Raw genomic sequence first — 25,227 nt, forward strand, 5'->3', positions numbered from 1 at the left:
GCAAGGTAGGTACGTTATTGTCCCCATTTTGCAGATGGGGAAACCGAAGCACAGAGCGATTCAGTAACAGGCCCCAGATCACACAGCTAGATCCACCTGAAGCAATCTTATAACCCGCCCACTTTAGGAAGCACAGGGCAAGTCCCCGTGCGGTCTTAGGTGCCACAGTTCCACAACTGGTTTCCTGGCTGCAGGTGTGACACCATGGGCTGTGAAGTGGGCTGGCCGGCCACCACCTTAGGGCCAGGGAAAGCAGGGCTGCCCGGGGAGGGAGCAGGCAAGGAGCGGAAGGCTGGTGCTGACTCACTGGGTACCTCACTGGGGGTGGGGAGGGGATGTGGGGTTCTCCTTCCGTGGGCAGAAGGCTGGGCTCGGCGGCCTTGCCAGCGGACATGGAGACCGGAGCAGCCGGCTGGCCTGCCCTCCCTTCCGCTGGCGAGTTTATAGACGTTTTCCTTATTCTGATAGGCATTCGTTTCTGGCGGGATAATTTACACGTTCCTGGCTTTCTGCAAATTTCACTCCTGTGGATGGGATGCAATACCGAGAAACGCTTGTGCCCGGGGCACTAATTACCTGGACCGCATCCCAGGATGCTAGCAGGACACCGGCACACTCACCTGCGCTTCCCTGTAACAAATGGACTTGGCAGGGCCCAGAGCACACCAGAACAGCAGGGTCCGCTGTGCTTTGTTCCCGCCTGCGAAGGGGAGCCCTGTCTCTTCTTCCTGCTCAGGCCCCTCTCTGCTCCTCCCCGGTAGGGCCCAGTCTCCCAAGCTTCTGTTAGGGGGTTACTGGCTGGGCCACCTTCGGTCAGGGCCACTTTGCCTGTCTGGGTCCCTGTCTAGGTCTGTGCTCATCTGGATGCAGCCCCAGCTGTCTCCTAGTGATTTTGAGGCATCCTTCAAGGGGTCCTCCATATTCCCGCACCCCCACACACCAGCCGTGGTCACCTCCCTCCCTTCCTGCTCTGGCTCCTGCTTATGCACAGCTGCTGTCCTAGAAGCTTCCTGGAGAAGCTTTGTTCCTGCCTCCCCCTCTCAGATGGTGGCCACACCTGGCCAGGGGACTCTATCTGGGTGGTCCCCAGGCCTCCAGGACACACACACAGGGCAGTCTGGACTCTGAACAGAGATGGGTGGCACTTTGTCGCCTGAGGCCCAAATCAGTTTTGCTTGGGCCCAAAAGTCACAGGAAGCCCTTCTTGAATAGTTCCTTCAGCTTCTTTGTCTGATCTCTCTCTCTGCAGGGGCTCAGAACCAGTCAAGGACATCCACCCCTTCCCCTTTCCTTATTTCTCTCACTACCTCTGCCCCACGCCTCACCCAAAATTCTTCTCTCCCAGCTTGAAAATCACCTTGCATGTGAAAGAATACAAAGCAAAGCGGTGTGCTGTGTGCCTGTGGAAAGGGCATAATATATGCAGGGAGGGGGTGATAGCCCAGGTCTGCACTATCCAACAAGGCAGTCACTTGAAATGTAAACGGTGCAACTGAGAAACTGGATTTGTAATTTTCGTTTAAATGTGAATTTAAAAGCTAAAACACTGTAGAACGTTTTCCCATTAAACCCACTTTATTGTTTAGGAAATACTGCAGTTCATTTTCACTTCTGTGCCTAGAAGAGACCACTGTAGCGTCAGAAGGCCTGTGACAGTTGCCAACGCTGTTTCCAGTACCTCACTAAACATTTTTTAATATTTGTCACTCAATGAAATGATGGTATTCTGGATATATTGAGTTAAATGAGATACTTTACAAAAATTAACTTCACCATGTTTTTCTTTTTCCTTTTTTTTTAAACGGGGCTACTAGAAAGTTACCAAAATCACTTGTTTATGGGACAGTGTTGGTCTAGAGCAGAAGTCAGACACCTTTTCCTGTAAGAGGCCAGGTAGTAGATTTTTTGGCTGTGTGGATCAGACGGTCTCCGTCACAACTACTCAGACTTGAAATGCTGAAGCAGCCACGAATGGTGCAGAAATGAATGAGTGGATCTGTGTTCCAATAAAACTTTATTTACAAAAGCAGGTGGCAGATGAGATTTGACCTGTGAGCTCTCAGGTGCAGGTTCCTGGTCTAGAGGAGCAGTAGGGCAATGGGAAGTGTAACACAGGGACAGACGGGGTGAGATGAGCAGCCCCGAAGCAGAAGAGGGAGTGAGAAAAGTTCTCCAGAAAGGTAGCTGGGAGAGAGGAAAGTCACATTTCCTGAGCGCCTTGTGTGTGCCAGGCATTTTTCACGTATTTACTTGTACTGACTCCTTGAGTCCTCTCAACAGCTTGTAGAGCAGAGACAAGTGCCATTATTAACCCTGGTTTCTAGATGAGGAGCCAGGATTCACCCCCAGGCAGCCTGCCCCAGAGCCTGCACGCTCTGCTTCTCCCTGCTGCCTGCTTTTCTCACGGCCTCTCCCCCACTCAAATGAGGTAGGTGTTAGTAACCTAATTTCACAGAGCAACACCTGGGGCTTAGCAGGGACAAGAGCATGCCTGAGCCTGCATCCTCTACCCGAGCCTGCCCTTCAGCCCAGGACACCTGCCTCCCAGGCAAGTTCTCTTTCCTAGCAGTGGACTTACTTGCTCAAAGGATGTGAAATTCTGGGTGTGGACCTTCCGTCTCCCCCATTTCTTGCCTACCCAGTCAGTTTTAGGGCCTCTTGGGTTGATCAAATGGGCAGGCAGAGTGGAGAACTGAAGGCAGAGAGAGAAGCTGAACTGATCTTACCAGAAGGTTCTGGAGGGCTGGCAAGAAGGGAAAACTGCCAGAGGGAGATGGGCCAAGGAGAGCGTGGCCAGCATGGAGAGGGGTGTGAAGAAGGATGGCAGGGCAGGCTTGAGAAAGGGGAAGAGAGGGATCGGAGAAGCTGGCCAGGTGTGACCCTTGTAGGAGAAGAGAATCATGGCTAGGGATACTAAGGAAGCTTACTTGACGTGTGCCAGGTAATTCCCTTTGCTACCTTCTTGGGAGACGTCAGTCAAGAATTTGTGTTTTTCGAAACTCAGGGGAAACTCAGTTTGTGTTCTTTTGGATGTATCACCTCGCCGGGACAGGCATGAAAGTCCAGTTTTGTTTGGGCTACAGGATTTTGATAGAGATTATTAAATTACCTGCTAGAAAAAGAAATTGTAAAAACTTACGCTCTAACCAGGACCCTGTTTTGTGGCTCCCTCACTAGAATGACTAATAGTTTCAAAAGAGTGTTTTCTCTGTAAACTGGGATGTGATGCTCGGAAGATTAGTCTCGAATTCATGAGGCTTGATCCCAAGCCAAGATCTTATTCATTTGCTTGAGCAAGTATGGAAACAATTGGGTCTCCGTCCCATTACTTATGTAACCAGCTGGCTCCCCACCCCCACCCCCCTCTCAGTTTGGGGTGTGTTGCTGCCATATCTCAGAACATCCTGGAGTGCAAAGTGGAAGCCTCCCCCCACCCCCCGTAGACGTAAGGACACGTAAGTCAGGAGCAAAGACTTTCCCTGTTCCGAGTCCAGGGGCTCCTCCAGAGAGGTGCCCTCCCATAGAAATACGATGCGACCCACACATGTGAATCACATGAATCTTCTAAATTTTCTGGCAGTCACATTAAAAAAAAAGGTAAGAAGAAACAGTTGAAATGAATAGTAATTATACATCTTCTTTAACACAACATATCCAAAACGTTCTATTTTCAACATGTAACCAATATAAAAAAAGTTAATAGCCGATGTGACATTTTTTTTTTCACATTACGTCTTCAAAATCTAGTGTGTATTTTACCCTTACAGCACATCTCAAGCTGGACTAGCCACATTTTAATAGCTGCAGGTGGCTGGTGCCTTCCATCTCCAGCGGCACAGCCCTGTAGCCCCCCTTGCCCCCATAGCAGCCCCAGGGGTGGGAGGGTCGGGGGGGGGGTGGTGGGCAGGGCCTGGGCTTCCCCAGGGAAAGATGCTCTCTGCAAGCACAGCGGCCTCTAGAGGCGGCAGGTTGCCTGGAGTAACTCAGCCTGATTTGGTCACGTGTCTCTCTGCCCCTCTGCAGACCCGGAATCCCCCTCTTTCTTCTTCCGAATGGTCCCTACAGGGCCAGGCAGCTTTACTTTGAAGCCTTGGAAGCCCAAAGGATCAAGTTCTATATCCTTCCCCCAGATAATGGGCGACTTGCCCAGCCCCGCACCTCTTTTGGGAAGAACTTCCTGCCTTGATTCTGGCCATGGTCACTTGCCCTGACTTACCATTGCAAGGACAGTGACTTTCATCAATTCTCGGTGGCCTTATCTTTTCCTTTCTGAGGGATTCTGCCCTCTGTGGGCTGTGGGTGATTTTCTGCCCTCTTCATTCTGAAAAACGCACAAATGTCATCTCCAGCAAGACAGCCTGCTACTCTTATCAAAGAGGGGGGTGAGGTAGATGACCTTGAAACTCTTCTGCATTTCTCACTGTCCTCATGCTGTTATTCTTATGACTCAGCGCTTTCAGGAAGAGGGGGGGAAAGATAATCTTTTTTTTTTTTTTTTTTTTTTTTTTTGCATCGAGGAAGAGAGTGCCCCAGGGACGGGAGAGTGTCCTGAAAGCACCCTGTCCACCGTCCCGTCACAAATGGCTCTGCGAGCCCCTCCGGCCTATCTCACTCAGCTTCCCACCTTCCCACTGTCCTTTTGTTAAGTGGCACACGGAGATATTATTTATTGTAGCATTCTGACAAATAAAAACCATTCCAGTGATTTACAACCCTGCAACCTCCTCTCTTTGAGTCTGTGTGTGATTCATCTCTTTAATGTGATACTTCCGAAGTGTGGCTCACTCGGGGAATGAGCGTGGAATGTGAGCCCTTTCTGCCGGCTTGTTCCTTGCCCCCCGGCCCCCACCCGACTGCTCATCACTCTTCTTGGCCCGAACACCCACGCCTGACAGAAGCCTAGCCCACGGCAACCTCCTCAGGCCAGAGGGCTGCACTTCTATCCCTGTGATTTTGTCCAGGTGCTGATTCTATACCTGGTTCCCAGGAGAACGTGGCAGGACGCCCGAGGGCAAACACTGATTCAGAGCCAGCTGCAACCCCAAAGATTTAGTTTGGTGTGGGAGGTCTAGGTTTGAAAACTATGGCGCAGGGAGGGTCTGCGATACGGGCCGCCACGGACCAGAGGAGATACTTTGCTCTACCCTGAGATGCTACAGCAGGAAGGCTGGAAACAGCAGGAAGAAACAACAGAACGGAGACGTGAGGGATGACAAGTGACAGAAGGGCGTTGCAGCAAAAGGAACAGCATGTGCAATGCTCAGAGGCAAGAAGCCTTGGTTCCCTCCAAACCTGCCAGTGGTGGGGCCTGGCTTCAGGTGAGGAGGCGTGCTGGGGGACAGTGGCGACGGGGAGGGGGTGGAAGCAGGGGCCCGTCATGAGGGCCAGCACACCTTCTCTGTCCCACTGACCCTGAGAAACCACAGAAGGGTTTTAAAGAGCCGTTGTAAGGTGGAAGAGCTCACCCCAGGGCTGTGTGGAGGATGGTCTCAGGGTGAGATGGACACCAGCAAGCTGGAGGCAAGACAGTGGAAATCGTCACTGTGGTCCTACTAGGACACAGAGTTGAATGGAGGCACTTGTGTGGAAAAGAGGCAGCAGCTTCCAGAGTTCTTTAAGAGGGTAGAGTAGACAGAATGAGGAACCATTTGGATTTAGCAGGTTTATTTCATGTCAATGACCATTTATTGAGCTGGTTAAGGAGATCATGAAGAAATAGTATTTATTTAAAAAAAGAGCGGTGCCTGGGTGGTGTCTCAGTCAGTTAAGTGGCTGACTCTTGATTTCAACTCAGGTTGTGCTCTTGGGGTCCTGGGATTGAGCCCTGGGCTCTGTGCTCAGCGGGGAGTCTGCCCGAGAGTCTTCTCCCTCTGCCCCTCCCCCTGCTCACACATGTGCGCTCTCTCTCTCTCTCTCTCTCTCAAATAAATAAATAAGTCTTTTTTAAAAAAAGGCATTTATGGTTTAATGAGGAATTAAAAGTGACCCTGATGTTTCTAACTTGGACAGCATCACACAGTAACTTCCCTGACAATAACTTTCCCTGCCCGGTGGCGTAGACTCACCAGATACCAGGGTCCTTAGATGGTCTGCTCCAAGCTCTGATTTTAACAGAAAAGGGAAGAGATGCTCAGAGACGTGCCTGGTCTACCCAAAGGCACACAGCCAGCTCCTCTCCTCCCTCCGGTTGGCTATAAAGCCAAAGGAAATTTCTCTACCCACTACCTAACCCTGCGTTTTAGGAGATTTTTATTCTCAGTCGCCACTGGGAGATCCAGAGACATTAACAGAATTACGAACAATGGGGAAGCAAGAACTTGTAATTAAAATTCTCGGTTTTTGTTCTTCTTGCTCTTCATTCAGATGTTGGTGGAGCTAAGCCAGCCAGCTTAGCCACATGCCCCCCGCCCCGCCCCCTACTTGGCAGACGGTGACCTTTTCTTTCTCAGACACTTGTCTTGGGCGTCTCTGGGGAGAGAGTTGCTGTTCCTGCCTCATGAATCAGCCCCATGCTGCCTTCTTTGCCTGGCTCACGCTTGCAAGAGAGAGCCCTCCGTGCGTGTTTGTGGAACTGACCTGGTTGCTGATCTGAGCTGCTCAGACTCCTGAGCCCCAGACACAATCAGGTCAAGCTCCCTGGGGTCAGGTGGAACCTCCGGTCCCTTTCTGTGTCTGCTTGGACTCTGGTTTGAGCTCCATGTGGGAGGAAGGGCTCCCCCCATCCTTCCCCCAGACCTTCCTGCAGGAGTGCCAAAGGGACCTGCTCTGACCGGGAGGATTAGGAGGTGGCCCCCAACCACAGCCGCTTTAAGATGGATGTGGAGCGGCCTCAGAGCCAGTCTTGGAACTGTCCTTGCCACCCGCCCCTCACCTGCTCAGCCTTTACCTGGCTCAGGTCCGGCTTGTCGGGATTGCGCCGTAGGTGCCCTCACTCGCCTTCCTGTCATGTTCAATGGCTGACACTCCCCCCTTGGTGCCAGCACCTGGTGCCCTCTTTGGCACATGCGCCCCGCCCCCCACTTGGCAGACAGTGACCTGGTCAGGCCCCATCTACCCCAGCGCTGCTCCAGGTCCTGGCATGGTCCCAGCTCTCTCTGTGGTGCGGTGGGGCTCTCTGCGCAGGGCCTGCTGCTTGCTACCCCCACCAGCCCCTCATCCAAGGCTCTGGGCCTCTGCCACTGGGTCTTTTTGTCTCTCCAGTGTGCTTCTTGTGGTCCTGATCATCCATCTCAAACCTCCTCACTAGCTCCCGGGAAGGGCTGGTCCCAGCCATCAGGGAAGCGGCTGATCCTGCGCCAGTTCTGGGTCATTTCATTGTCTCTTATGTCATTTCACTGACTCTTCATGTCATTTCGTTGACTCTTTTCCACACCCTGTGAGAGACAGACACTATCTCCATATTAAAGTGAGGAAAATGAGGTTAGGAAAGGTTAAGTCATTTGTGCAAGAGCATGCAGCTGGGGCTCAAATCCACATCTGTCTGACCCCAAAGCTTGTGCCCATTTACTTTCTCCCTGTGCGGCATGCACCCCTCACTGGCCTCCCTTACCTGGTGAGAAGGGCAGGAGAAAGGACTTCTGCTGCCTTCATATTTCCCCACTAATATTTGCTGAGCATTGTTCCTGAGGCACTTTGCACGGGTCATGCATCTGCTCTCACTACCGCCCCTGGACTTCCATTTTCCGGTTGAAGAAACTGAGTCACAAAGGGCAATCTGCCCAGGCGTCTCCAAGTGGAGAATGGCCGGCTGAGATCAAGATCCAGGCCGTCAGACCCCGATATGCAGCCGCCACCTTGCTCTGGTGCTAGGAGAGCATGGGGACGTGCGCAACAGACAGATGCCCCTGGGCAGCCCGGGCCCTTCAGGAAGACACCAGCAGGCAGCAGTGGGGGGAGGGCAAGCCGGGAGGTGGGGCAGGCTGCAACCAGAGCCCTTCAGGCAGGTGGCCATCATCTGGGGCTGGAGCGTCCAAAGCAGGGGGCAGAGACCCAGGGGACAGAGATGCCTGACAGGGATGTCCTCCTCACCATCCCTCACATGCTGTCCAGCATACTCCTGTACATGGCCATATGCCTATGCTGTGAGCCTCTGCCTGTGATGCTCTTCCCCCAGATGTACAGCTGGCTTGCTCTTTCTCACCCTTCCCACATCTGCTCACGTATCTCCTTCTTTGAGAGCTCTTCCTTACCACCCTATTTGTCATGTCCCATGTTCCCCTTGCCCTGTTTTGCTTTTCTTCTTACCGCTTGTCACCAGCTGACATATGTAGTAATATGTCTCCTCCACTAGAATATAAACTCTGTAAGAGCAGGGACTTGGCCTGTTTTACCCTCTGGGGTATACCCAACCCCTAGGACAGTGCCTGCCTCATGGTCCTCCTCAATCAACATTGCTTGTACAAGTGAATGAGTGAATGAGTGAGTGAGGCAAGAGCCCAGTCCCTAGAACAGAGATTCAGTGTCAGTGCAGGACCAGCCGTCACACTGCCCTGCCCCACCCCCACCCATGTGACTGGATGCCTGCCTAGGGTAAGGCTAAGCCTATAGCTGGGGACCACAGGGTCCCCACTGCATTTCCAGAGATTCCTTGCCATTTCAAGTACCCTCATCAGGGATGCTCTATAGCCAGAGGACTGTGGTGTGCCAGCTCAGGGTGGGCTGATGGGGCGGGGTGGCGGATGTCTGGGGCTCTGCATCTGAGGTCTGCAGGTCCCCTGCCGCACACTGAGTTCCTGGACCACTGGGACAGAGAAGCAATCCCCCTCTCCTGCAGGGCTGAGAAGGGCCACTCCAGGGGCCCAGGGTGGGGGGCAGGACAGAGCAGACCCAGGCCACTCCAACCCCAGGCAATGACAAGCACCTCTCTTGGCTTGTCTCCTCCACCTGCCCTGGTTACTGACAGTGGGGAAAAGTCAACTTCTATGTCAATGCAGGACTGACAGCATCACCTGCTGTCTTTGCACCCTTGCCGAATATACTAGAATGTACGCTCTGGGCAGACAGGGATTTGTCAGTTGTGCACAGTGACTGGCACATGCGGCTGCTCCAGAACCACCCGCTGGACGACGGGCTTGTTGAATGTGTGTGCCCACCGCTGTTGTGGGGCCATGTTCTACCCTTTCTGGTGATCCCACGCCCATCGTCCCCCGGCGTCTTCACAGAGGGCAGGGCCGGGCCGCGGGGGTCTATTGTGAGGATGACACCAGCCTCGCGTGCCTGACCCAGGGCAGCCCTCGGCAGACATTAGCTCCTCCAGTGAATTTCCCCTGTTCCTCTTTGGTACATGACCACACTGAGCCATGGCGAGATCTAGCAAATGACCTACCTTGACCTTTAGCCTGGAGCTGTTTCCTCGGCACACCCAGCAAGCACGTGCATTTGAGCTGTAATCTGGCATTTGAACTCATTCGATCAGATCAAGGAAGGGAGCAACCATCCCCAGTGGGGTGTTAGGGCACATCATGGTTAAATATCGTGGACTGTGGATTTGGCTTCCCTGGCGGATGGGTTTGGAGATTTGCAGGATGGCCTGTGGCTCTGTGGGCCCTCCCCACTGGGCCTGGAGCCCTCGGCACACAGCCGCGATTCTGAAAGCTGACAGATGCCCAGTGTTCCTGCAGACAGGCCAGGGAGATGGGGCTGCGCGGCCAGAACAGCTGGGTGGAGGCTGGTGGCAGGAGGTAGTGTGAGGCCCTGCTTTGTTCCTGGATGGTCATGGGGTCAGTCAGAAACACAGAGAAGCCCCTTTCCTTTCCCTCTGGGCCACAGCCCAGGATTCAGAGCTTCCTCCTTGCTGGCCAAGGGGAGCCGCTGGGAGAGCCCTGGATGGGCCTCGGCGCTGACACTGGCAGGCCCCCAGCACCCGGGGCCGCCCGCCCCAGCCAGGGCCTCTCCCCTCCCGCGGTTCTCCTGCCCACTCCAGGAGTGGCCCGAGGAAACGGAACCCAAATCAGGAGCCCGAGTCCCCGGCTGGACCCCCTGCTACTGCTCAGTGTCCATGTGGCCTTGGGCGGGTCACCTTCCTCCTGCCCTCTCTGTTTCCTCCCAAAACTGCCACAGAGCTCAGAGGAGGAACTTAGTTCGCTGTCTGCCACCTAATGTATGTGCTGCATCCAGTAAAGATAGGTGCCAGAAAGGAGAGGGGGAGGAATAGCAGGTATTCCCTCAGTCTTTAAAGCAGCCAAAGGGATTTCCAGAAAGATGGCAGGGTGAGTGCCTGTTCCCAGAACTCCCTTCTCCGAAGCCCTCTAAATGAACAAGAGTCACACATGGGGAGGGGAACACCTTCTTTCCTGGAAGCAGACGGGAGCCACAACCTCATGCCCCAACCCTGAAGACTGCCAGGAAGCAACGAGATGTGGGTAATGCCACGGGCACACCTAAAAGCCAGCACCCCCTGAAGTGCACACAGACTCATCTGCAAGCTCATCTTCACCTGCTTAAGGACAGGGCCACCTTTCATCAACAGATGGGCAGACTGAGCCACAGACAGACCCAGGTTCCCCAGCGCCAGCAGTGGAAGGAAGCTCCCTCAGGTGCCAGGTCCGCCTGATCCTGTCCCCCAGAGCATGCTCACACACCCACACCTGCACACCATTGCCCTAAACACCGGCTCAAGGGGGGATGTGGCCCAGTGACGCCTGGCACAAAGGGCGTGCTCAGGAGATGTCTATGCTGCTGAGCTCACCACCTCTTTCAAGAAAAGGCTCTCTTATTTTTCTCCATGAGTATGTGGCAGGTGTTTAAGTTCTAGGCCCCCAGCCTCAATGACAAGAACAGGTTTCTTGCCTTTGTAAAACTCTGGAGTCCATTAGATTTTCTTTTGTGGACTACATGGGCAGGGCCCGATCAGGCAGCCTCTTTCCTTTTGTCCACATTCTGACTGAGGGCTTTGTTTAAATGCCAAGGAGCTCATTCTTTTATCATTACTGTTATTTCAATGGCAGGAAGCCCAAACATTTGTAGATTTCCCCCTGCACTAGATCTTCTGTGATCTATTCATCACGACAGTGAACGCATAGAAATTGGGTGCAGGGGCATATGTGTCCACATTTAACTTCTGGGACAGTTCCAGGAACTCTCCATAGCTGAGCAAGCAGAACCCTGGGGCATCGGGTTATCCGCAGAGTAACCTGCTGATCCTTCTGGTGGTTTGATATCAGGAGCAATGTGGCTTATTTTGCCACACAGTGAATCCATAAAAATCATGGAATCTCCATGTTGGAAGCTCAAGTATAGAAACCATGCCTGCCATCCTCCTAGAGCCTTGAGGTGATCTGAAAGAGTATCAGACTTGTTTGGGTAACTTGAGGCTTTCATTTTAGCTTTTGGAGCCAACAACTGCCAGAAAGAACAGTATAATGTCTGAAGCTCCTCTTAAGGGAATCTGTTTTGATTCAAGTTTATATGCTCCACAGAAATTTCTTCTCCCATAATGACTACCAAGAGGGAGGCTTTTGATATTTGTCTTATATCAAGATCGTGAAGGATGGATGGATGGATGGATGGATGGATGGATGGATGGATGGATAGATAGATGGATGTGTGGATGTGTGGGTGGATGGATGGGTGGATGGATGGTTGGATGGATAGATAGATGGATGTGTGGATGTGTGGGTGGATGGGTAGATGAGTGGATGGATAGAAAGAGAGAAATGGAATGAGTGAATAAGTGTTTGTTTCAAAGTTTTCATGTTTCAACCCCCAAACCAGATTTTGATTTAGATATTCTCTTACCAAAAATAGTAGTTGTGAAACCTTAAGTGAAAATCCACACATGGTCTGAGTTGAATTTGATGGTCCTAAGAGTCCTTACTCTAAAGGTATTACTTAATCATCTTCTGAATCAGTTCCTTGTATTGGGCAAGATGTGACTTTTTTTCCCTGTTTCTGAATAATCTATCTAGAAACCCCAGGAGTTCCATAATACATACAGTCCATGGTTTATTGATTACAAGCCCTTTTGAAAAGTTTGTGTAAAAGTATTTCTGGAAAATCCAAATATCTACTAAGTACATGCATATTAGGTAACCGGGTTCTGTCTCAAAAAAGATATTTACTTAGAAGGAGCAGACCTTTAAAATCTAATACTGAATTCATTTTTATTCTTAAAATTTTCAAAGCATCCTTTGCTCCCAGTGTATCAGTCCACTCATGCTGCAGGGACAAACAACCCAATGTATTAATGACTTATGAGAATAAATATTTATTTCATGCTCACTTTACGTGAGGACAGTGGCATCTCTGGGCCCCGAATGCTTCCACGTGTCTTCCTATTCTGGGACCCGAGCTGAAGGAGCAGTGCAACCTGAGACAGACTGTTTTCTTGCTACAGGGGGTAGGTTCAAGAGAGGCCAAGGTGAACTTGCCAATCAACTAAAGAGCTTCTGCTCAGACCTGGCAAACATCATCCCCAAGCGTCTCATTGAGAAAGCATGTCACAGGACCAAGCCTAGAGCCAACAGGGCAGAAACATGATCCCAGGACACTCAGGCAGGTGACATGCCAGAGAGTAGGGATGTCGAACGCAACTGCAAGGAGGGAGTAAATAGCACAAATATTAATTCAATCCACCACACATTTAATACATTCTTGGTCTTTTGGTTAAATCTCAGGCCTACTAAGAATCTTTGCGAATAGTGTTGAATTTGTTTTTAACTAGCAGGCCTCTTTCACAAAGACTCATCCCTGCTCTGTAGTATTTTCTAATCTGTTTTAAAGCTCTTTGCTCTACATAGTGCAAACTTTTCCATTTGAGTGATTAAAGGCCATAGAAAGCGGAAAGAACGTGACCGAAAGTCTGAGGACTTAGGTTCAAGCCCAGCTCAGATCTTAACTAGCCATGCAGTCTTCTCAGGGCCTGAACTTTCTCATCTGTGCGTGTCGGAGGTAAGGGCCACACAATTATTTAGAAAAGAGGAGGCACCAAAGAAATGTATGTTCATTAGACACTGCATTGCAAGCGTTGAACAATTGGCCAAGGCTGATGCAGGCCGTGACACCAGCACCGCCTCCCAGAGGCCCAGGTTCCCTCTTTAGATGCTGGCTTGCTGCAGGTGTCTGGACAGGAGGAGGCAGGGCGGCGTTTGAGGACGCTCTGAGCCGTGGCTGTGTACCACTGGTACACAGGGAGGTCAGCAGTCTAGTGACCGGTGCAGTCATTTCAGTGTTTTGCACTCTGTGATGTTGTTGTTTTTTGCTTTTATTCCTGAAGATGAAAAAAGGCAGAGTTGCCAAGCAGAGAGAATATTCGACTAGAAATCCCAAGACATGGGTTCTAGGTTTAGTGCCACTGGTCACTTGGCCAGTTACTTCACTCTTCTGTGCTCTGTTTGTCCATCTGTGGGATGCAGGAGGCAGCCTCTACCTTACAGAGCCAGCACTGGAGAAACTGGGGTGATGGGAGGAAAGCCCCCTGCACGGCGTCGGGCTCACCAATAGCCGTTTCCTGAATCTGGTCTGAACCTGACTGTATCTTGACCCGAGTTCGGGTCCCAATTCTATCACCCTCTAATTCCATGAACCTGTTTCCTAGAAACTTCGTAAGATGGGTTGCTCTCTGGGACAAGTGATGCGTTTGAGGTGCTCAGAGCAGTGCCAGTATGTCGTAAGGACATGAGGAAATCTTCTCTGGATTCTCTGCCACTACTGATCTCTGGTTTGTTGAGACCATCCCATTTTTGCTTCTACCCTCCTTCTCTGTCACTTCCGACAGCTGTCATCTTCTTGGCTCTTCTTTATTTCCTTCATTTTCGGTTGTTTTTCATTCATTTTCTTCCTTTCAACCTCTCCTGCACATCCGGGGATTGGCTTTGAGAGCTGTGATGTGTTTGGCAGCAAGTAACAGAAAAATCCACATTGAGCTGGCTTAGCCGCTGGCTCAGATGCAAGGACCACTGCACAGAAGGAGGCAGGGGAGCTGTTCCGTCCCCCCCTCCCCTCCTATCAGCAGGATTAGAAGCCCTTGCGATTAGAAGCAGAGGATGCTGTTTAGCCACTGGCGCTAAATATTTTCTTGTTCATGCCTAGGTGTGGGTAGGTACCGGCAGAGAGACAACGCACATGCCCGAGTCGCTTTTAATAGCTTCCCCCAAGAGCGCAGTCTGGAGGTGTGGGCCCTGACAACCCGTGAGGTCACACATGGCCCGCCCGAGATGGCATCACCCATGGAGGGGGCATCAGGAAGAGCCCCCTAGGGACCTGCAGGAGTCTCTGAAGAAGCCAAACTTCCCAAGACAGGAAGAGTCAGCTTGAAGAGCTGCCAAGCCCAGAGAGAGACAGATACGACCTCTCCTGCCCCTTACTTCATGCAGTGGCCCCCACCCGAGCCATGAAGGAGCCAGAGGCAGCCCAGCAGGGACAGGTAGACACAGGGTCACCAGGGAGACAAGATGACAAACCACACTGTTTTCCCAGGGCCTGTGCCAGCCCAAGCTGCAAAGGGGAGAAGCTCTAATTTGATTAAAGCTTCCCTTTTTTTCCCTATTATTATTATTCCAGTTTGGCCTGGAATTAATGACTTAAGTGGAACTATTTTATGAGGACAAGTGACCAGAGCATTTTATTTATTTATTTGCATACTCTCACCTTCACAGAAGAACTGCACAGGGCTGTTCTCCCTCTAGAGCAGCATGTCTCAACCTCCTTTTTCATTATTGCCCCACCTCAGGAGCCTTTTTAGATGTTCATTTCTATAATTGATCCTCCATGAAATTTTAATACCACAGATAGGCTCTATATGAATTTATGTCCTGTGACCACAAACCATTGTCACAACAGATTTTTTTTTCCCACCCAACTACCAACTTTTGCCCGTTGGGGGCAACACCTTGTCGGCAGGGCATGCTCTAGAGAGTTCCGGTACACCCTGTGCCCAGGCTCCCCTGATGTTAGTTGCATCTTGCGTGGCTGTGGCATGTTTGTCAAGCCGAAGAAATGAACACTGGCACAATACCGTGAGCTAAGCTACAGACCATGTGTTCTGACATCTCAGGCTTTCCCACCAATGTCCTTTTCCTGTGCCAGTGTCCCATCCAGGGTCCCCCATTGCATTTACTTGTCATGCCTTCTTAGGTGCCTTCATTCTGTGACAGTTTCTCAGGCTTTTCTTGTCCTTCATGACCCTGATGCTTTTGAAGCATGCCGGCCTGGTCTATTGTTCTCGTGACTAGACTGAGAATCTGAATTTTAGCGGAAAATACCGTGGAGGTGCTGTCCCCTTCTCATTGCATCACCTCAGGGGTGCACCACCTCGACATTACTTACTACTTTGGTCACTTGGTCAGGTGGTGTCTACCAGCTGTCCCCACAGTGTGGTTACTGTCATCCCCTTTCCATACTCTGTGAGTTAGAAGCCAGTCATATCCGGCCCATGCACGAGGTGGGGGACACTAATCCCCACCTCTGGGAGGGAGGAATAGCAAGGAATTTGTAGACCCCTGTTAAAATCACCACAGTAGGGGCACCTGGGTGGCTCAGTCGGTTGAGGGTCTGCCTTCGGCTCAGGTCATGATCCCGGGGTCCTGGGATCGAGCCCCGTGTCTGGCTCCCTGCTCAGCGGGGAGCCTGCGTCTCCCTCTCCCGCTCCCCCCGATCCTGTGCTCTCTCTCTTACTCAAGCTCTCTCTCAAATAAGTAATACATAAAATCTGAAAAAAAAAACCTCACCACAGTAATTACAAAGAATTTGAGGAGAGATACTTTGAGGCTATGCAAATATCCTGTTTCTCCTTTAAGTTTTACCCCCCAATTTCAGCATGCATCAGTGGATATTGCTTGTAGCAATTGTTACTGTGGTGTCTAATAGTGATTTTGTATTTTCCTCACTTGCCTGTGTACTATTTGGAATTCTTCTGTAAGAAAGTGTTATCCCTTCTCTCCATTTATTTCTTTATTCAGTAAGTTATTTGTATTAGTACGGACTCGTGGATATTTATTTTATTCTTTGAATTATAATACAATACTACCGTTATTTGTTTTGTTACTCAAATTGTTCCACTTTCGGTCATTGGAAGCTTTTTCTGGTTGGTTCCTGTGTCCTTCTGACAAGCCTCCATCTTGTCTTTCCTTCCTTCCTTCCTTTTTAAAAATTTTTTATTGTTATGTTAATCACCACCTTCCTTTCTTTTTTAAACACTTTCTTACTTTCTGGCACTACAAGATGCTCCCAACTCGACTTGTAATTTTCTGTGCCCCAGTGCTAGAATCAGTCCTTTCTCCAAGGTTCTTAGAAACTTTTAATCACCTGAGAGTGACCAGGAAATTTATGGGATGTGCACTGGATTTCTTCCAAGGGGCAGAGGAGAACCAGCTTTTCAGCACAGGCTTAACGGGCCAGGGGAAGACAAAAATGAAGTTGCTTTTTGATTGTCTGCTCTGTGGCCCCTTGCTCAACTTTATAGTAGCCCCGAGTCACTGCCCCCTCATAGGGCTGACCAGATGAGCTGAGGCATGTGAAATGCTTTGGAAAGTGGACACTGCTTTCCACATGCAAAGGCTGATCCCTGTGGCCAGCTTTGGATACTCTGTTGTTTCAGGGCCTGAGATCCCTGAAAGTTAAGGAGTGGAAGAAATGATTCTTGCTGCAAAAAAGAACCATTTGGTGCGTGATTTTCAACCTCCTGGGGCCGTGATGGTAAGAGAGACTGGTCATAAAGGACTTGCATTGCAACACCTTGGCCAAGTGCTTCTGCAGCAGAATGGACATGAGGTCAATGGGACTTCCTAACATCACAAGGCTCTTCTTTCCTGCAATGGCTGCAATGAGGAGTCTGTGGGGAGACCAGCTGGATGTCTGAGCATGCCGCTGGCCTAAGGCCCTGAGGAAAAGCCCTGAGCTCAGAGATCAGATTTCACTGGAACCTTTTTAATTGGGCTCAGAAAAGCCAACAGGGCAGGTTTCAGACTTCTAGTGAACTGTTGAAATTACATGTGGAATAGCCTAGGTCAAAACCCTGCAGCTTCCTCTCTGCCAACTTCCAGAGGCAGCAGCTCTCAGTGTGGATGAGACAAAGGCAGTTCCTTCTGGACCAGTGGGTTTCCTCCTGGCCCACAAAAGGAGTTCCTCTCATCCCCAAGAAGGCAGCTTTCGCTTTGTAAGAAAGGAAGCTGGCTAACAAGGGTCTATACATCCAAGGAGCTGACTGCCTTGCGTGTTAAGGTCAATTCTAGCACCAATGTTTTATAATTCTGCAAATTTGTAAATTGGTAGAAGTGCCCGACTTGTTTCCATGGGAAGTTTACATGAGCGTTTATAAGTTAGCCTGAGGGAACGGAGAGCAGCTTGGCTCAGAGCCAGGCCTAGGAGGCAAGTTTTTTAGTTTTTTTGACCTCAGTTTCTCCATCTGTAAAGTGAGAGAGAATGATATTTTCTATTTTCTACTCCAAATACCTTCATGAGATGAAAGGATAAACAGAGCTAAGAAGAATAAGGTAATAATGAATCCTGAGCAAACTCAGCCTGAAGCTTCCTGTTCATCTCCTGACAAATGTAATCTAATGGAAGGAGATGCTACCAAGGATGGAAGAGTTGAGGCCAGATGATCAAAAGTGCTTCCAGCTCAGAGAATCCATGCTCCTGTTTATTCTTGGGTTCCTAACACACACTGGACCAAGCCCAGCAAGAGGTGAGGGCAGGAGCAAACTGTCACAGGAGGCATATCTCAGCCAGTGTGGGTCTGGGCAGGCTTGGAGGGACACTTGGGAAGAAAGAAGGAGCAGGCATTGTCTAGGCAAGGGCACTCCCCCAAAGGAGATGCCAGTACATGAAGTCCTTACTGCCAAACAGGAGGAGAAAAGCAAAGGGATGGGAAACTGGAAGGGGATTGGCATTACTGAGCACCCACTAGATGTCAGGCTTTGTACCAGGCACTTTACAAGCATTATCTCATTGGCTTTCCAAACAGCCCCATGATAGTCATTCATTTATCCAGTCACCAGTAAATGCTTTCTGAGTGTTTATTATGCATAAAGAACTGTCCAAGGTTCTGAGGATATAGCAGGGAACAAAACAGAGAAATCCCTGCCCTCGTGGAGCTTACATTCTAGGCGGGTAGAATGACAGGACACGGAAGACAATGAGATTGATGTATAGCTTGTCATACATGGTAAGTGCCATGGGGAAGGTGGAAAAGGGGACTGGGAAGGTGTGGGGTCATGATTGTACACAGGGTTGTCCAGCAAGAGCCTTGCTTAGGTCTAGAGGTAAAAATCTAATTTCAATTTGCTTCTTGCCTTAATTTTACCGACACATTATTTGTGACACAGACTATAAAATGAATCAACACTAAAGGTTAACTTGTAAACAAAAAATACTGTGGCAAACCATATTGCTCTTAAGGGTACAAGGCTCAGAGATCTTCCCAAAGACACTCAGCTAGTAGGTGTAAGAGCCAAGTGCTGACTGACATCTGGCTGACTGGAAAGCTCGTGCCATTTCCACTGGGCTAAGTGTCAGGATATGTCAGGGTTAAGCAATAGGACATGAGTCTGGGGCTGGATGGTGGGGGACCTCCCTCCCTGGGGAGACCTTACAAGGAAGAACTCAAAGAGTGAGAAAGGAACAGGGTTGTAGACTGAGGGAAGAGGGGCTTATAAATAGTTGGGGGGATGAGGAAGGTGGAAAAAGGAACAAGGCTGATGGGACCAGGGAGGGGGAAAAATTAATTAAAACAAGTCAGACTGCTCAGTTAGGCTTTTCCAGCACTCAGAAGGCTGGAGCCCTTCTCCCCACAAATTTTTGGGAGCTCCCCAAATCCAGAAATACATGAAAGGACATGCAAGAAGCCTGAGAGACAAGAGTGAGAGGGGTTGCAAATCCAAATGCCATGCACTGCACACTCTGAGTTTGGCTTGCTTGGCAGAGGGTAACACAATTGATGCCCTGGTTTTCTCTGAAAATGCGAGGTCATGGGCACCCAGCACCCATGCCAATTCAGTCACTGATCCATGCCACCCATGCCATGATGATGGCCTAAAAGCTGATTATTACCATGACCTTGAGTCATGAAGAAAGGTTGGCTTTGCTCTCAGGACACAGCTCTGTCTACTGAGCCAGGGCCAAGTGTAAAATGTCACCTCTGTGAAGCCTCGTCTGGGGTCGTGTTGGAGCCCTCAGCTGACGGATTGTCAAAAACTTCTCCATGGGGCTGTCTCCCTATGGGACAGGGGACCCCTGAGGACAGGGACAGCATTTCTGCTGCCTCCCTAGGTCTCCAGTGTCTGGCTCGATGTTTTTCCCATAGAAGGTATGCAAAAATATTTGTAGAATGAAGATGGAGACCTATTTCCATCATAAAGGTTCCCACCAAAAGCTTTAGCCCTTGGGGAACTCATCTTTTTTATACAAACCACCAACCCAGCAACCCAGACCCTCTAACCTTCAGGTCGTTGCTCTATACAACAGCATTCCATTTCCCGGGCCCCACCTGCTGCCATCCCTCCGGTACCTCCGGTAGCTGGGCATTGAAGGGTGAGCCTCCCTTGCCCTTCCTGTCCTCAGCTTACCCCTGCTTTTCCAGAAGTTACAACGTTTCTTTGACGCGGCTTCTCTGGTGTTCCCCACACCCGCCTCCTTTCCTTTCTGCCTTCTTCTCTTTGAAGTTCAGGGCCTCTGTGCTGGGTGTGACAATCACCTTCCATCTCCCAACTAGCCATCCAGTCCCCCCAGCCTGTCTCATACTCCCCTCCCATGCTCAGATTCCCAAACCCAGTTGGGCTGCATCTCTTCCCTCCTCAGAACTGGCTTGCCCTTGTTTTCCCTTTCTCCTGTGCATTCCCTGAACACCCCTTGCATATTCAGAGCTCCTTCTGATATTCTGCATATTCGTCTGCTCCCAGCTCGCCCTTCATATCCCATCCGTTCCTGCTTTTAGCCTGATGCTGAGGACCCCGGGCCCGGTGCCCACTGTGTGCTTCTCATTCCCAGCCCCGGCGTCCTTGCTCCCATAAGTGTCTTCCACCCGAGGGGGCCAGCCCTTCCCTCCCATGGCCACAGGCCACATCCTGTCCTTCAACATTCAGCCCCAAAGCCACCCCTTCTAGGAAGATGTCTCTGATTCTCCTCCCACCTTCTGTTGGTGACAATCACATGCTTTCTGAACTTGTACTGCATTGAACCTTCACCCTTATCCTGGCATTTGTCACCAAACACAGAATTAGAGTTATCACTATATGTGTCTTACCTCCTTTAGAATGGTCTCCAAACTTTATTGACTGTATACTCCTCTAGAAAAGTGTTTCTAAGACCACGCACCAGCATCCACATTTTTTATTTACTTATAAATTGAACTACTGTGTTAATACATTTTGTCCCTACTAAAACATGTAAAAACTAGGAGTTGTAGAAGGATGTGATGAAAACAATGGGAACGGCAGCCCTGGTATTTTCTTCCTGTGCCCATAAGAATGGGCATATGTGCCACATTTGGAGACCACGGGTCTAAAGAGCGAAGGGTGCTCAGGCTCTAGGGGGCACAGAGCTGGGGCTGCTCGGGGAGGTGGGGCATCCAGCTGGAAATGGAAGCAGGTGGCAGGGCCAAGCAAGTGTGGGAGAGGAGGAGCGCTCCCTGGGAGGGACACAGCAAGCCAGACCGAGTGTGGTGGTTAGGGGAAAGATTCCCGGGAGCCCCAAGCAGGAGGGGAGCAGCGGCTGGGGAGGACAGCTGCCCCAGGGTTCCAGGCCATGTCCTTGGGGAACAGAGGCCTCGGGATGGGGCAGGCTGTCCGCAGTGTGTCCCCTGAGCGTGCATCTCAGCTGACAGTGGCAGCTCAGAGCAGAGATGAGAAAGTGGTGTGAAAGAGAAGGCTCCTGACTCCCAGGGCATCAATGGATGGGCCCGAGGGAAGGTGCCCAAGGTGACTGTGGCACTGTTGATGTGTGAACTCTCCTTGAACTTGGCCTCCAGTTAGCGTGTTAGTGTTCACATTCTCAGGCGTCCTGTCACCATCGGCAGGTGTGCAGCCCCCGCTGCCCAGACTATGCTGCTTCTGCACGATTAAGCTGGCTGGGCTCTGGGAAGGAGAGACAGCTTCCACTACCTTCACACACGCACACACAGGCACACACAGGCACACACACACAGACATACATGTGTGCATGCACACGTGCACATACACACACCGGCCAGGACCTCTCTCTGTTAGGATCCCTTCACCAGTAATGTTTTTTCCAAGTGTCCCCATCACCTGCCCCACTAGAATAGCCATCTCAGTGCCTCCAGGTCTGGCCACACGCACTTTCTCCCAGAGCATCTTTGATTTTCAACAAAGAGCATGGCCTATACTTGAGAGGGAAGATCAAGTAGGGGACAGATGGGGCAGGGCTGAAGGCCAGGGCAGGAGGGCCCATGTCTGCTCCTCACCACCTTCTGAGACACAAGAGTGGGGACAGGTGGCTGAGCCTTGTCACTGCTCTGCTCTGCTCACTCCTGGATCCTGACATGACCTCTGACTCTACTGCTTGTCGGATGGCCGGGCTGGGGAGAGGCATTGTGGGAGGATTCTGGCACATTCTTGCTCCCGGGATGGGAGAGGACCCCAAAGGCCCAGGTCCCTATGTCATGACCAGCTCCAGGGCCAATGCCCTGGTGGAAAAAAAATTCCTTCTTTCCTTTATTCAGCCAACAAGCATTTATTGAGTACCTACTGTATAATAGGCCCTAGAGGAGATGCACAAAAAGATCAAGCTAGAGTCTACACTCAGGTTGAAGGTAATAAAGGTTGCACAAAGAAGCATGGAACACAGAGGAAGGATTAATCCAGAGGTCAGTTGTGCATCGACCTATCCTTGTGAGAGAGAAGGGTCCCATCGGAGAAGCCTAGAGAGAGAAGCAGAGAAAGTGAAGAGGGGTGGTATGAATAGGGTGCAAGCTGAGAAAGCAAGCATGTGTCCCTTGCTACCAGGATTGCTAATAGGTGGCAACATTTCAGAGCAGTAGCTAAGTTGGGATGGCTTTGCAGCTACTGTTTTACATGAACTGACTAATGTAATACAGTGGTCCCATGGGGGCAGGTCCTTTTATTCACCCCATTGCATAGATGATGAAACTGAGGCTTTCCAACTACCCAGGGACTGTGATCACTGAGTGATGGGGCCGGGCAGAGCCCTTGCCCCCGCCTCTGCTCTACTGCTCTCATCCTTAATCTCGGTTAATGTCTGGCTCAAGATTCAGGACACCCTGTGAGATCCTTACAGGGAAACCAAGGTACAAAGCTGTGAATGACCAGTACATGGCTTCACAGCTTGTAGGGGTCACAGTCACACCTGTAACCAAGTCTCCTGACCCCCCAGATCTTTTAACTCTGGCATCATCTCCCAAGATGCCAGGGCACAGGCTGGGATGCTGGGTGCCTTGCAAGAGTGAGTGAGAGTGGAAAACACTTTGGAGGTTCCTGAATAAGTTAAACCTATGGTTACCATGTGAACTAGCAACTTCCTTCCTGGGTATGTACCCCAAAGATTGGAAAACAGGTGTTCAAACCAAAACTTATGCATCAATGTTCATAGAAGCCCTATTTACAGTAGCCAAAATGCAGAAAGACCCCAAATATCGATCAACAGATGAGCAGATAAACAAAATGTGGTATATTCATCCAATGGAATTGTATTCAGCCATAAAAGGGGTGAAATTCTTCATAAGCTACAACACGGATGAACCCTGAAGACACTCTAAGTGGAAGAAGACAGACACGAGATCCCATATTGTATTATTCCAGTGACACAGAATACCCAGAATAGGTAAATTCCTAGAGATGGAAAGCAGACCACAATAGACACAAGAGGGAGTGAGGGGGGCTCCTTGGGAAAGTGAGTTCTTTTTGGGAAAGCAGAGGGTCACAGTACTCTAATGGGAAGCATTGGGGACCATAGCCTTGGTTCTCTTAAAGGGGAGGTGTCTAAGATTCCAGGACTGTCCTTAAAATTCCCTGAACTCTTTGGAGAAAAGGCTTCTTACAAAGCCATGATCATCAGGTCTTATGCCACGTCAGCACAAAGAGCAAAGCAACAACTAGTCTATCTGTCCAGCATCATACTGTTTTGGATTTCTGCCTCCAGCCTGGAGTCTCCCAGCTCTTCTGTACATCACAGTCACGCAGGACGTTTTATAAAATGACACATTCCTGGGCCTGATCCCCAGAGGTTCAGGTTCAGGTCCCCTATATTTTATGAAGCTTCCTGGAAATTGTGGTGTAGCCTCTCTTCAGATGAATCTTTGGGAACCATGGCCCTGGCGTACTGCAGTGTTGAAGGCCATGCATGAGAGTCTGGTGGATAGACGCATTTGCAGATTTCCATCCTGCACCTGCCCTCAGCTTGTGTCTAGAGCAGATTTGCCCCAAGGCTGACACTTTCCCACCCGTTCCCCATAGACCCCATATCCAGCACTGCTCCTGCTCTGAATGTCAGCCCGTCAACTCTCTGGCTCTTTGGGGTCCTCACTGTTCAAATCTCTTACAAGATTTCTCACTTTCAACATGGTGTCCTTCAGACCAAAGTCCTGGAAACCGAGTCCTTGTGGATGGCCTGGGGGGCCTCACAAAACCTTCTGGGGTGGGCAGCCCTGGTTGAGTGTGGCCCGACCATATCGACCCTAGATTTGTCCAGTTCAGACTGGAGGGCACCACAGAACATTCTACACTTTGTTTGTAATTGTTGACTTTTAAAAAATATAGTCTATGAATAATACATAATTATCATCACTAAAGAGTAGAAAATACAAATCAACTGAAGGGAATATAACTAATTAATCCAAATCCCTCTACTTTGAGGTAACGATTACTAATAACATGTTGTAGAACTTTCTAGACGTTTTCCTGTGCAAATATGTGTGTCTTACATGTTTACTCAACAAATATGTATTGAGTGCCTTCTCTGTGTCATGCACTTTCCTGGGAGCTAGGAATCCGGGAGTTAATGATGCAGACCTTATGGAGATTGCAGCTGATATATTTGCATAAACTTGGGGAAAAAAACCCTCAAAAACTGCGTACTTCTTTTAAGCGGTTTTTTTCCCTTAATAGTGTATTGTGAATGTCTCTCCATATCAATGAATGTAGATAAATCCATAGAAGTGGAGTTTTGAGGTCAAAGGGCATATGCTTCCTTTTCTGTTTTCAGGATAGTTCCTATTTCTTTTTTCAAGAACACTTTTTATTTTGAAATGTAAATTCCAGATTCACAGGAAGTTGCAAAGATGGTACCTGGAGGTCCCACATACCTTGCATCAAGTTTTCCCCCATGGTTGCATCTTACATAACTGTAGTACAATAGCGAAACCAGGAATTGACATTATTACAATGTGTGCCTATGGTTCTGTGTCATTTTATCACACATATAGATTCATGGAACTGCCACCCAAATCAAGATACAGAACTATTCCATCACCCCAAAGATCTCCGTCATGCTAACTCTTCCTAGTCATAGCCACCCCTCTCCCTCCAACCATTTCCAGCTGCCGACAGCCACTAATCTGTTCTCCATCTCTACAACTCAGTCATTTTGAGAATGTTATGTAAATTGAATCATACATTATCTGACCTCTTGTGAGTGTTGTCTTTTTTTTACTCAGCATATTGTCCTTGAGGTTTATCCAGGTAGTTGTGTGTATCAATAGCCTATTCCTTTTTTAAAAAATTGCTGAATAATATTTTATGTAACCACAGTTTAACTATTCACCTTTTGAAGGGCAGGGTTGGCTTTTTACCAGTTAGGCTTCTGTGAATACTTGTGTACAGGTTACGTGGGTAGAAGTTTGTATCTATTGTTGGATCATATGCTAAGTGTACATTCAGTTTTTTAAGAGAATGCCAAACTGTCTTTCAGAGTGGGTGTACCATTTTACATTCCCACCAGCAATGTATGAAAGACCAGTTTTTCTACATCCTTGCCAGCATTTGGTATTTTCACTACTTTTAACTTTAGCTGTTTTAATGCCTGTGTTGTGATTTTTGTGTGTGGTTTTACTTTGCACTTGGCTAATGGCTAATGATATTGAATATTTGTTCATGTGCTTATTGTCTTTGCATATCCTCTTTGGGGAAGTGTTTGTTCATGTCTTTTGCCCATTTTCTAATTGGATTATTATTTTCACCGTTGGGTTTTGAGAGTTCTTTATATGTTCTATATACTAGCTGTTTGTCAGATAATGTAGTTTGCAAATATTTCCTCCCAGTCTGTAGCTAGTCTTTTCATCCCCTTTCTAGGGTCTTTTGCAGAGCAAAAGGTTTTCAT

At 49.5% G+C, this 25,227-nt stretch overlaps 1 protein-coding gene across 3 annotated transcripts in view; it reads left to right on the plus strand.

Annotated features, from left to right (window-relative positions):
- HIVEP3 (HIVEP zinc finger 3) overlaps positions 1-25,227 on the plus strand; it is a 474,303-nt gene that overhangs the window by 240,729 nt on the left and 208,347 nt on the right. Inside the window, exon 1 of one of the 3 annotated variants that reach the window (XM_025856323.2) lies at positions 5,074-5,318. The exons of the other annotated variants lie outside the window; for them this stretch is intronic. The gene's annotated coding sequence lies outside the window, so the exon portion shown is untranslated. Of the gene's footprint in view, positions 1-5,073; positions 5,319-25,227 lie in introns of those variants that run through there. 3 annotated transcript variants of the gene reach the window in all.

Source organism: Callorhinus ursinus, unplaced genomic scaffold, assembly GCF_003265705.2.
Source record: "Callorhinus ursinus isolate GAN/ISIS: 27379988/994484 unplaced genomic scaffold, GSC_fseal_2.0 scaffold18, whole genome shotgun sequence".
NCBI classification, from domain to species: Eukaryota; Metazoa; Chordata; class Mammalia; order Carnivora; family Otariidae; genus Callorhinus; species Callorhinus ursinus.